Source organism: Lithobates pipiens, unplaced genomic scaffold (genome assembly GCF_037356315.1).
Source record: "Lithobates pipiens isolate NorthernLeopardFrog02 unplaced genomic scaffold, aLitPip1_a1.2 Scaffold_10, whole genome shotgun sequence".
Lineage (NCBI taxonomy): Eukaryota > Metazoa > Chordata > Amphibia > Anura > Ranidae > Lithobates > Lithobates pipiens.
In genome coordinates, this window is record NW_027507686.1 from 218,673,296 (window position 1) to 218,685,909 (window position 12,614).

At 43.2% G+C, this 12,614-nt stretch overlaps 1 protein-coding gene across 3 annotated transcripts in view; it reads left to right on the forward strand.

Annotated features, from left to right (window-relative positions):
• The window catches only part of LOC143940180 (low-density lipoprotein receptor-related protein 4-like), a 169,877-nt gene that overhangs the window by 47,079 nt on the left and 110,184 nt on the right, over window positions 1-12,614 (forward strand). The gene's annotated exons all lie outside the window — the stretch shown is intronic.

The following is a 12,614-nucleotide window of genomic DNA, read 5'->3' on the forward strand; positions in this document are numbered from 1 at the left end:
TCGGTTAGTGATGAGCTGGCCGACAATCAGGTGGATGGATCTGTACTGCCATTGAAAAATCAACAGAACCGGGGCTGAAAATTGTTGGCTGTTCAGGTGCTTGTCAATCCTTACCGAACAATAATCCTGTGTATAGCCCAGCTTTATTCCTGCATTTTATAAATTGGGCCCTGTGTATTAATAATGTATTTTACGCAAGCCAATTTTCTTTTTGATCATGGTACAATCTACTTTACTATTACAAAATAGACAACCCAAGTCACATGGGAGCAAAGTAAAATTGTTTTTGTAACTGGTGTCAAGCCACTTTTTTATTTTTTTTGCTACTTAAAACATTCCTTTGAGTTGATTACAACAGCGAGGCTTTTGTTCTTTGATCTGTAGAGTGCGGTTCCTTATTCTTCCGGGCTGTGATGTCACTTCCCCCCCCCCATGAGACAATCTTTGTTCTCTGGGGTCCATTAGAAGTCAATTAGAGCCTGTGTGTAAACACTAACAGGAGTTCAATATGTACCTGTCAGTCTAGTGCTAATACCCTGTTTATAGTCCATTATGTCTTTTTTTGTTGTATTTTTTTTTTTCTCTTCTCGTTTTGTTTGTTTGTTTTTTTTTTCCCCTAGCTATGGCCTTCCTATACTTTAATGCTCAAAGTTGTTGTGGTTTGGTGTTGCAAAAAAAAAAAAAGACTACTTTTTTATTTCATTTATTTTTTATTATTTTATTTTTATTTTTATTTTGTAATTTTACTAATTTATTTAAATTCCTCGATGGGAAACCTCGACTCGGGATGTCTTTTGAAAAGTGTTTTGTAACATTAATTGAATTTTATGCAAACTAAAGTTATTCACCGTCTTTCTCTCCGGCACAATAAACATTTTTTATGTCTCTTGATTGCCGGAACACCCGGGGGTCTGCCAACAATGAGGCTGGGGCCGGTTAGAAGATAAAGGGTACTCGGTTACAGGAAGAGCAAGGGAACGAGGGACCCGTCGCTCTTTTAGATGGAGTTAAAATTAGATTTTCGGACGACAAGAGCTGAGAATGGCCTGGCACAGGTGGTGGCTACATGGGAAATAAAGGGGATTTCACGCCTTGGGAAGTTAAGGAGGACTGTGACTAAGGTGGGGGAGGGGGAGTCAGGAATGTTGTGATGCTGGGAAAGAGGGCAGCGGTGACACCTAATTTAGATGGAAGAAAATTCCTACTGTGAAGGGAAAGTTGGTAATTTACTAGCTGAAACAGTTGCCCCTTTGGAGACCGCTTGCAAACTTTTTTTTTTATTTTTTTATTTTTTTTTTAACCAACAGGAAGGCTGGCCCGAGATGGCGAGGCGTCTCAACAAGAGTGTCTGTCCATCTATGGTTGTAGTCTCAGGACCTGCCTCAATATTTAACCCAACTGGTGGTACCAACGCAAGTTCAATAAAAATACTTGTTCCCTTTTCTGTGTAGATTATGGATAAAGAGTTAACGTTTGACACAGATTTTCCAACAAGTTGGATTTTTCACATTTATTTTATTATTTTGTGTAAATCAAAACTTCCCTGGGCTTGAAACCATTTGCATGTAAAAGCAAAAAAATGTTATTCATCTTCAGATTGGGTGAGAGAGTTAAAGCCCCAGTCAAGTATTTTTTTATTTTTATTTTTTTATTAGGGTTTGTGTTCCCACTGGGAAGATTCGCGCTCTTTTTGTGTCCCAGTGATCAGGGTCTCTTGTACAGAAGGGGATGGGAAGTCCAAAAGTTTGGATTTGGAACAGGAGGGGAGGGGATATCCCCCTGGTTAAGAAGGGAACAGCTGAATTTCGATCATGTATGGTCAGGGTGGTTGCACCGAAATCCATCTACACATTTTGGAAAAATTACGCTCAATTAGTGCAGTTTACCGGGAAAGCTTCCTCACTGTCAGGATACGGAGGCTCAGAGGGGAGGATTCTTCCATTGACCTCGAATGTAATATAATTTTTTTTTTTTTTTTTTTTTGGGGGGGGGGGTCAACCCAGTGGTTGAACAAAAAGATGACGACTCTGCGGACTGCCTTAGTTGTCAACAACAGAATTTCCATTGAAAGACGAATTTTTCTTCTTAAAGTTGAGTTCCACCCAATCTCCATTTGTTTACACCCTCCACTGCCACATTTGCAAACTAGAAAACTGTCTGTGAAGCCAAAAGGCTTCACTACTGGTTTCCCTTACTGAAGATGGAGGCACCTGAAGATGATTAAAGAATCTGCTCGGGTGCTGACATCACTGGATCCCTGGACAGGTAAGTGTGCTTATTTTAAAAGTCTACATCTACAGTATTTGTAGCTGCTGACTTTAAAAATTTGGGGAGACTGGAGCCCCTCTTTAAGCGATTTTGATGGGACACAGCCAGCAAACAAAAAGACAAGGGTATTCATTGTTCAAGTACTCTATCCAAAACCAGAAAAAAAGCAAGCTTTAAGCTGGCCATAGATGGGGCAATTTTTTTCTTTCCAGCAACTGGAAAATTGCTAGATACCCCGTTCAACACAGTCAGTGTTGAGGGGGCAGTACCTCCCGTGGAGCTGTTGTGTTCTCCCAGTGGGGGAGTAAGGAGAGCCATCACAGCCGGGAGAACACACAGTGATTATTGCTAGAGGCTTTAGCCATTGACAATATTCATGTGAAAAATCAGACAGACCGGTTGTACCCAAGTTGTTCGATTTTAAACTTGGGTACAATTGGCTTGCCCATGCATGGTTGGAATCCCGACTGGTCCCTGCTGATCAGATAAGCTTTGAACCCATCTATAGCTGGCTTTACTTTTAAAGGCTTGTTCACGCTACATGTAAGGGGCTAATTCACACAAACGTGCTGCTTTGGAGTATGCAGAAAATAGGCAGGTAGCATTTTATTGCATGGCAGCTCACACAGTATGGGGGTTGATTTAGTAAAACTGGAGAATGCAAAATCTGGTGCTGCTCCATATAGAAACCAATCCGTTTCTGGGATTTTTGGCAAAGCTTAAAGGGGTTGTAAAGGTTCGTTTTTTTTTTTTTTTTTCTTCTAAATAGGTTCCTTTAAGGTAGTGCATTGTTGGTTCACTTACCTTTTTCCTTCGATTTCCCTTCTAAATGGTTTTTTTTTTTTTATTTATTTTCTTTGTCTGAATTTCTCACTTCCTGTTCCTCCTCAGTAAGCTGTTCTGGCTGACTAAACACCGCTCGGATGATGGTGTGAAATTTACTGAGGAGAAACGGGAAGTATGAAATTCAGACAAAGGAAAAAAACATTTAGAAGGGAAATCTAAGGAAAAGGTAAGTGAACCAACAATGCACTAGCTTAAAGTGGTTGTAAACCCTTACAAACCACTTTGACCTACAGGTAAGCCTAGATTAAGGCTTACCTGTAGGTCCAAGCAATATCTCCTAAACCTATACGGTTTAGGAGATATTTGCCTGAAGACAGGCACCGCTGTCTGCGGCGCGCAGGCGCACTGAACACGGCAGTTCCAAAAATGGAGCTGCCGCATTTGTCGACTCCCGTGCGCATGCGCGGGAGTGACGTCATCGCGGCTTCGCCGAATGACAGCGGCGGAGCTGCGAGACGCCACAAGCAAGATGGATGCAGCGGACTACAGGGGACAGCGCGACTTCGCTGGCTCCTGTGTCAGGTAAGTGACACATAATGGGCTACTAATGCGATGCATAGTAGTCCATTATGCTTTACCTTTGCAGGGAAAAAAAGAGGAAGTAAACTCATCAGGGTTTACTTCCTCTTTAAAGGAACCTATTTAGAAAAGAAAAAACAAAGCTTTACAACCCCTTTAATTGCGCAATCTGAAGTTAAAGGCAGAGCAACTCCCATTCAGAGCTGCGCCAGATTTTGCACTCTCCAGTTGTAGTAAATCATCCCCCCTAATGCTGCGTACACACCACTGGACTTTCCGGCAGACTAGGTCTGAAGGGATTAGTCCATCGGACAATCCAATCGTGTGTGGGCTAGTCTGATAGTTTTCCGGAAAGAAGATCCGACAGACTTAGAAATAGAACATGTTTCAAATCTATCCGACGGACTAAAATCGGGAAAACCATTAGTCTGTGTGCTGGTCCGACGGACCAAATGTGCAGGGGAAGCTATTGGCTACTGGCTATTGAAGTTCCTTGTTTAGTCCCATCTTATGGACTTTCGAACGGACTTAGTCCGATCGTGTGTGGCAAAGTCCGTTTGGAAAGTCCGGCGGAACTCCGCTGAAAGTCCATCGGGAAGACCGTTGGACCTAGTCTGCCGGAAAGTCCGGTCATGTGTACGCGCCATTAGTGTTGCAGTATGTGTTGTGTATAAAAACATATTGCAGAGCATGCACAAATGCATTACTATGCACATTGTTTTGACGTGTGCTCACGTGCACGATATATGTGGTGTGAGCCTCCCCTGCATTGTATGAAAAGCCTAAATTAAAGCTAGACCTACAGGTTGGACTTTTTTTAAAGAGCATCTGTCATCTGTCTCGCAGCGGCTCCTCCTCTGACCCGCAGTTGACTTGCCGATGGTCCCATTCACTTTAATGGAGCGGCTGGTGATGCGGCAGTGACACAACAAGGTGAGGGACACAGCGGCAGCAGGGGAGTGGATGCCCGCTAACAGGTGCTGCCATGATGGATCTGAAATGACAGGTGCTCTTAAATGTAAGGACTTATTCTTGCTGGTAGTTAGAATGTTTAATATTTTCAAAAAAAATGAAGGTTTCCTGTTTAGAATAAGCTGTCAAAGTTAGTAAAACAGCGATATCCGAACTGATTCAATCATACCGTTTGTAGTGTACATAGATTTGCAAAACAATGGGATAAAGGAATATTCCTGAGCTTTGTTTGATCTCATGGTTACTGTGAAATTGTGTGAATGCATCAATGCAGTGCATGTTATCTCAGCTTGCAGAGCTTGGATTCATTGAATGAGTTTTAAAAAGTTAATTATTGCAGAATATACAGCCTCATTCTACATAACTAAGCTCCATTTCATGCTGAATAAACAAAAGTATTAATTTTATCTTAAATAGCAAACTATCTTTAGATAGATTTTTTACTGCAAAAGCATTTTATTAATTTAAAAAAAAAAAAAAAAAAAGATTATTATTTTTTTTTTTTTATAATTTTTTATTTTATAGACTTCAACATCTCCATTCAATATGATAAATTCTTGTATTTCCATAGTTTACACTAAGATGCATAAGAAAAAAAAACTTGGTACAAAGCTATCTTGTCAAAAGTTTACCAGTTATGCTACCCTTTCTCTCCTAACCCAACAAAAAAAGGGGGTCGTTAATCAAATCTGAGTCTTTGAAAATTGAAATCTAGCAGATTGCTTCAGTCGGTGATTGCTTGGCTGGATCATATCTTCATGTTCGTGAAGTCTATGTAAACATGGTGGTTCTAATGATTAGTTATGAATCTCCTGAGCCAATCTTGGTTGTGCTCTACAATGTGGTGCCTCTTTTTGACATGGTCAGATAAGCACAATGTATATCTAAGCCACTGTGATCATTTCTAAAAGCAGTAGTTCATTTCTGGTCCTTTTGATAGGGCACAGCACGCGGTGTGTGTGTTGAAGCAGAGCCGGTGTCCGATCCTGTCAGTGGCAGGGTTATATTTGGAAATAGCTGTATCTCTGCAGACATGTGAAGGTCTATTAGCCTGGTCCTGGCAGACTGCCATTTAGGGGACATTCCTGTACTGAAGAGCATTGTCAACAGGCCCCTGTGTTCTGTCCTTCAATCTTTCATTGCTTTGTGTGCTTAAAAAACAAATGATGGAGCTAGAAAGCGGCCCGACTGATAGTCCTGAACATGTGAGGGGGAGAATGATTTGGAGGAATACCAAGAATGTAGTGAGGGTATCGTAATGTGGAGCTTTGCCGGGCCTCTCAACCCACAGATGTTACTTAACAGGTAGAAGGGTATGTCTCCATCTTGTAGAATAGGGGTCTCCAAACTTTCTGAACAAAGGGACAGTTAACCGCCCTTCAGACTGTGACAAGTCGGAGTAGAAGATGCCTCAGGTTTGGTGGCCAGTGGGAGTAAAGCTGGGAGTAGCACCCAATGGTTTATCAGTGGATGGAAGAATAACGACTCTTATCAGTGGGTGAAACGGTGCCCCAAGTGCCGGATAAGAGCAATCAAAGTGCTGCATTCAGCCCATGGACCAGTTTGGAGACCACTTCTGTAGAGCAAGCGAAAAAACATAACAAAAAAAAAATAGGAACCAGCAACCATGTTGTCTTGACCTGACATTTGCCATTTCAGAGACCACATACAGTATATGCTTTCCCCCGCAGTAATCGTGAACGTAGCATAGCACCCAACTGTCCCTCACTTGAAAGTAATGTCCCTCGTTTGCAGCCAAATCCCTTAGTCCCTTTTTACTACTCAATTGTCCATAATTTTGGCTTAATGTATAGATCACTATAAAAATGTATGATTTAACTATCAAAGGTGTTACTATAATTTATAGGCTTGTGTGGCCATGCAGCTAGCCTTTCACACAACACATAGGAAGATGGGACAAAATACTACATGGACTTGGTCCCCTAGGGCACAGAGCCCAGCAATAAAGAAATTACATTTAGACTATTTTTATTAGGCCATCAATAACATCTGTGTAATGGGCCCAGATTTTCAGTGTATCAATGTCTGTGGGTTAGGCATCCTGGTCACTAAAGAACCTTTAGCAGTCCTTATGGTGACCATAACATCTCCAGCCATGGATATTTTGTGGTTATCAACCGTCTGTGTCAAAGATCTTGCTGGACTCTGGAATATATCTACCAGTGACCGTAGTCCAGGATCAGTCCCAAGAGTAGAATCCCATGAGTTGGGTGACGTTGATGTATATTATGACTAGCATTCACATTCTGATTCAAGAAGACTTTTTTTACTTTATATCTAATATAGTTACTGCACTCTGTAACCAGGGCTAGTTTCATGTCCTGATATATAGTAGGTTTGGCATGCATCTTTTTATGCATGCTTCACCTTTTAGAGTAGACATATCTTTAGTCTGCTCCAGCTTGGTCATGTGGTCCTACTACCCAGTGTCACAAGTAGTGGCTGCAGGGGAATGGAGGAAGACCTGACCACAGCTGGGACTTGGTAGCCAATGGGTGACTTCACTGCCCCCCCGAAATTCATAGCTGTTGAGCCGCTGGCTTCTTTTTATTTATTTATTTTTACACATTTTAGTCTGCATAGGTGTTAAGACTATTTAGATTTAGGCTGGGATTCTACTTCAATGTAATGCACGTTAACACATGACCTAACCCAAGTTAACAAGTGTGCATTAACGCACCACAAAGTAACACTTGCGTGTGAATAAGCCCCCAGAAACGGCTTGTCATTTGCATGGCCTTCTTTTTCTTAAAACCTTTTTTAAGGATACAAAAAGAGAGCCTTATAAATCAGCCATAATATATAATGGACAAATGCAGAGAAACCTCTTTCAATGTCTAATATAATCTGGATTAATTTATGACTGAAGAATCATTTCTTTCCTTCTAAATTTGTGCAGGAAATATCTAATAAGAAAGCGTCATTATTTATTTTTTTTTTTTTTTAACTTGGTTTGAGATTGTGCATCTGAATTTAAATGAGGTGCGTATGACTTATCCTGAGGCGATAGGAACAAGAGTGAAAATTAGAAATGTAAAAAGGGGAAGAGAGAACGGAAGCAAGCCAAGGAACGGGTAAGGGTGTAGCCTCCTCCAGGGGGTTGGGCTGGAGCCATCTGGAACAACCATCCATAATGTGTAGACCTTGCGGGTGTTGATTTAGGCAATTTTGAGCTTATCCAAGATTCCCAAATCTTATTATGGTTTTCTAAAGTGTCATATATTCCATCAATCGGATGTCTAATATATTTATAAAGCTCAAGTCTGGACAGTTGGTTGGGTTGTTGCCATTTCAAAGTAAGATGTTGAGCAGTACTGAAATAATACGTCGGTAGACACTTGTGATGTGTGTTCAGCACAATAATGTCCTACCCAATGGGCCGGCCTTGTACACATGGGCTTTGGCTTTGTAGACATTTCTTATACCATAGCCAAACCTCGCTTCTTGAGTTTTGGTCCACTTTAAAGTGTCAGTAAAGCCCCCCCCCCCCCCCCCCCGTTTACCTGTACCTACAGCTAACCCTATAATAAGGCTATAAACGTGCACCATTTAGGACCACGGTCTCTAAACCGGGGGGGGGGGGGGGGGCAAATGTGGCCATTTGCTTGTCTTTATCTGGCCCTTTGGGCACACTTCCTCTTACTGGTACTAGGTACTATTCCTCCCACTGACACCAACAATAGGGCAATAGTTCCCATACTGACATCAATAATGGGGCACTAGTCTTCCCACTGACACCAATAATGGGAAAACTATTCCTCCCAATGGGGCCAATAATGGGGAAAATTTTTCCTCCCACTGGGGCCAATAATGGGGAAAATTATTCCTCCCGCTGGGGCCAATAATGGGGAAAATTATTCCTCCCGCTGGGGCCAATAATGGGGAAAACTATTATTCCCACGGACACCAATGATCTGGCACTAATAATTCCCCTAATGTCAAAGATGGGACATTTTCTACTTGCAGTATCTGAAGCACAGTAAACTGGCCCATTTGTTTAGAAAGTTTGGACACTCCTGGTTCAGGGGATATTTACAATGGTAGCAGCTGGTGACATCACTGGTGCATGTGCACTGTGCTCTCATTGGATGCTATGCCTTCCATTGAGAGAAAGCCATGCCGCTGCCATGACTCCTGCACGCATGTACGGAGTGATATCATCACGTCTGTCATTGAAACAGCCAAAGCCCACGAACCTGGAAGGGAGACCATGTGAAGATGGAAACCCTGTCTGCAAGAACAGTGCACTGCTGAAGGGGTTTTGTTCTACTGTGCTAGTATGGGATGTATATGTATATTCAATACCTGTCGGATCGTGGAAGCTGGGAATCGCCACCACTACAGTGATTGCAGCTGGTTTCCAGATCCTGTACTGAGCTGCTGCCCTGGTTCTTTGTGAACACAAAAGGTTGTTTGCTTGGCATTTGACACCATTCGAGGAACTCTTTTTATATTTTCTCAATGACTATAAAGTTCTCTTTAATTGGACAAAGTGTTGCCCGTACTGATTGAGTGCCTCCTGTCTTCAGCAAGTAGCAGTATGTGACCTGGAAACCAATGGTAATCACTGTAGTAACAGTACCTACCACGAGGATCCCACAGGTGTGGTACATACTTACATTGGTCCAAGCTTGACCAATGTAATTAAATATTGTGATCACTTTAAAGCTGAAGTTTAGTTAAGTAAGAAAAATACAAAGGGCTAAATGGCCTCTGCTGAGAGGCCTTCCACACAGAACGGGTCCACGTCTTCATGCTACGGTAATGCGTGTTAGTGCAATGTGATGCTATTTATTCTGAATAATGTGTGGCATGATGCTTTATAAAAATATAACCTGTTGACTTTGAAAACCTTTTTTGTTTTTATGTACTTTGGATATATTTAGCTGATTTGAAAGCTCAGTTGGACTTGAAGGGGCACTGCCAAGTTAGGCGAATGGGTGCCAGTGGTAGAAAATTTTAGAATCAACTTTTGTGTATATAGTGTAAGGCCCCACCCACACCTGTGCGTTTTTTTTTTTTTAATCCAGCTGTACCTAACTGCATGGTGGTGCCGGTTGAGATTACATGCTGAATGTTTGCATATCAGAGCCAGCCCAGGCTGTGGAAAGATTGTGGCAATATGGTCCGGATCCGTCCACAACCCTGGACTGGCACCTAGCTCCGCCTCAGTGAGCGCTGAGAGCCTGAGCCAGCTGCTCCTGTTCCCTCCATAGCTCAGCGCTTTAGTGAGCACTGCAGGGGAGAGCAGACAGCAGTGACTGACAGCCCCTGGCTCTCTGCTCACGGAGCTCTAAGAACAGAGTAATCATCTGTGTTTGATCGCTCAGTTCTCAGTCTTAGAGCTGGTGGGGGACAAATGCGGCATTGGTCCAATTTTCTTTAAAGAAACAAAATCCCATACTTTTAATGCAGTCCATAGAGGAGTCGTCATAATTATTATTATTTTTTTTTAACTGGCGAATTGAATGGGGGAAAAAAAAATTGACTCCCCCATCCACACATTAGATGGATGAGAGAGTCCTCCCCATTGAGGTATTGTACCCTGACTGCAGGGAGACTTCCCCCACCATCAGAATACACTGATCACCCTTGCAGACTATAGCCGATGGCGCTGATTGAGTAGAGAAAATTCGACTGGGTGGTTGTACAAAAGTCGATTGGCAGATCAGCCCTCCACATGGATCGAAAATTCCACCGGTCTGTGCTGAACCGGCCAAATTTCGATCCAGGTATGGCCAGCCTAGGACAGGGTGCGTGCAAGGAGTACAAACCCCTTTTTGCTCTCCTTGTCTAGATTATGTTGAGGGGGGAGTGTTCTGTAGCCCACAGAGAGAAATGGGATCAATGTTAAAGGATAACAGTTGGCACAGGCAGAGTACAGGAAGTTATCAGCTTGCTAGATTTTTGGCAGGATCACCGGGTTTTCTGGGCACTTAGTGAACAGATCTAACAAAGCCTCTTTCAGTTATATATTTAACACACCAAAAGGGAGCAAATAAGAGAAGTTCATTGTTGGGGCCGGTTCACACAGGGGGCGATGCGAGGCGACACCGACTTGCCTCGCCACGACCTGCCGCGACCTCAGCGGCGACTTGCAAATGACTTCTGTATAGAAGTCAATGCAAGTCGCCCCAAGGTCGCCCAAAAGTAGTACAGGAACCTTTTTTCTGAGTCGGAGCGACTCGAGTCGCTCCTCTCAGAACGGTTCCATTGTACAGAACGGGGGCGACTTGTCAGGTCGTGTCGCCCCCTGTGTGAACCGGCCCTTAGGCCTCACTTACATAGGCATTGATACCCGTAGTTTGTAAATGGGTTGTGTGTTTATCTGGGTTAAGCTGCCAGGTGCTGGCAGCCCATTCAAGTCTACGGGGACGCATTAGCTGTACAGACACTGCGGCTCATCCCTCATTTTACAGGTGTGCATGTGAGTGATCCTGAACCCACACTGTCTGTGATTTGGGCCACTCGCCCACACCCGCATACCTGTCAATTGCTACAAGCGGCTATGTCTGTGTCCCCATAGACTTGAATAGTTTGCCTGCACACGGCACCTGGCGGGTCAAGCCACATAAAAAAAAGTCACATTCAAGGATTATAGATCTCTGCACCTGTGTGAATTTGTTTTTTTTCCCAGCATATAATGCTGACGTCATTACGCTGAACCTGTGGGTGGCTTCAAGGCCTAGCATGTACCTGTGTTTACTAAGGAAGGTTAACAGGGGCCAAGTCGTTTTTATTCTTTGCAGATCTTGCATGTGTAAATCTCTCAGAATGCTCATAAAGTTAGAAAACAATAGGTGGGCAGATGGCTCCGGCAGTACCCGGTTGGCACTGATCATAATCCAATCCATAGTTTTACAGGCGATTGGCGTGACAAAGAGGTGGTTAAATGAGAACGGAGTTCATGCTCCAATGATCTGACTGTCTACAAAATAAAAATAAATGTTTTTCTTTATATATTTTTTTTCTTTTTTATTACATTTTTATTTTTATTTTTTATTTATTTATTTTTCCTTTCCTCCCTTTTTGCTTTATAAAAAAAAAAAAAAAGTCAAAGAATCGTTTAGGATCAACTGTGAGGTGGGTGTTAAATGTATGACACCTTTTCTCGACCTTTAGCGCCCTTTTAAAATACACAATCTTAAGGCGCCCCAGACGTACATGTAGCAAAATCCCAGGCCACTTTAGGCCTAATGGTTACCTCCAGAGCTAGGGAAAGCTGACATCCTTCAGCGTAGAGTGGGTTACAAGGCATGGTGGGTGTAATGCAAGATGAACAGGTGGGCGTCAGGCACTTTTTTTTAATGCAAAGAGATTTATTGTCTCTTAAACGGAACTGTGAGAGAGAGGGTTAGGGTCAGGACACCCTTCTGTAGACAAAAAGATAATTTAGCAGCATGACTTCTTCTGTAGGTAGACCGCTATACATGTGAAGGCCTCCAGACGGACACCACTTCTGTATAGGTAGGACCACTGTCTCTATGGCAACAATTTTGTAGCTGTTACTAACGACAATAGTATTCAACCCTTTAGCTCTTCCACTTTAGCACTTCGTATCTGCCCCTCTGTCCTGCTGGGTCCCTGGCTCGGAACTCGCAGATACTCCTAAAGCTTCACCCCCGCTGACACGTTGGGTCCCTGGCTTGGCACTCACTGATGCTCCACAAGCAATCGCCTCTACTGTCCCGCTGGGTCACTGACTTGGCCCTTGCTGACGTTTTCCCCAACTCTTCACCGTCCCCGGCTAGCGAGAATTCTGCTCTGGTACTGGCTTCAGCTTACTCAGTGATCTCCGGTAACAAGGTGGATGGTCCCTTGGTGGCCACAGCTTCCCCTCTACCTCCAACCACCACTGGTTCCCCGGCTGCAAACATGTTATTTCTGGTTGGACTACAAGTCCACAGTCCCAACCCTACACTGCTTTTCCTGCTTCTGGATAGGCTCTCGGACAGCCTAGCAGCCAGATGTCCCCGGGATAGGCCTTA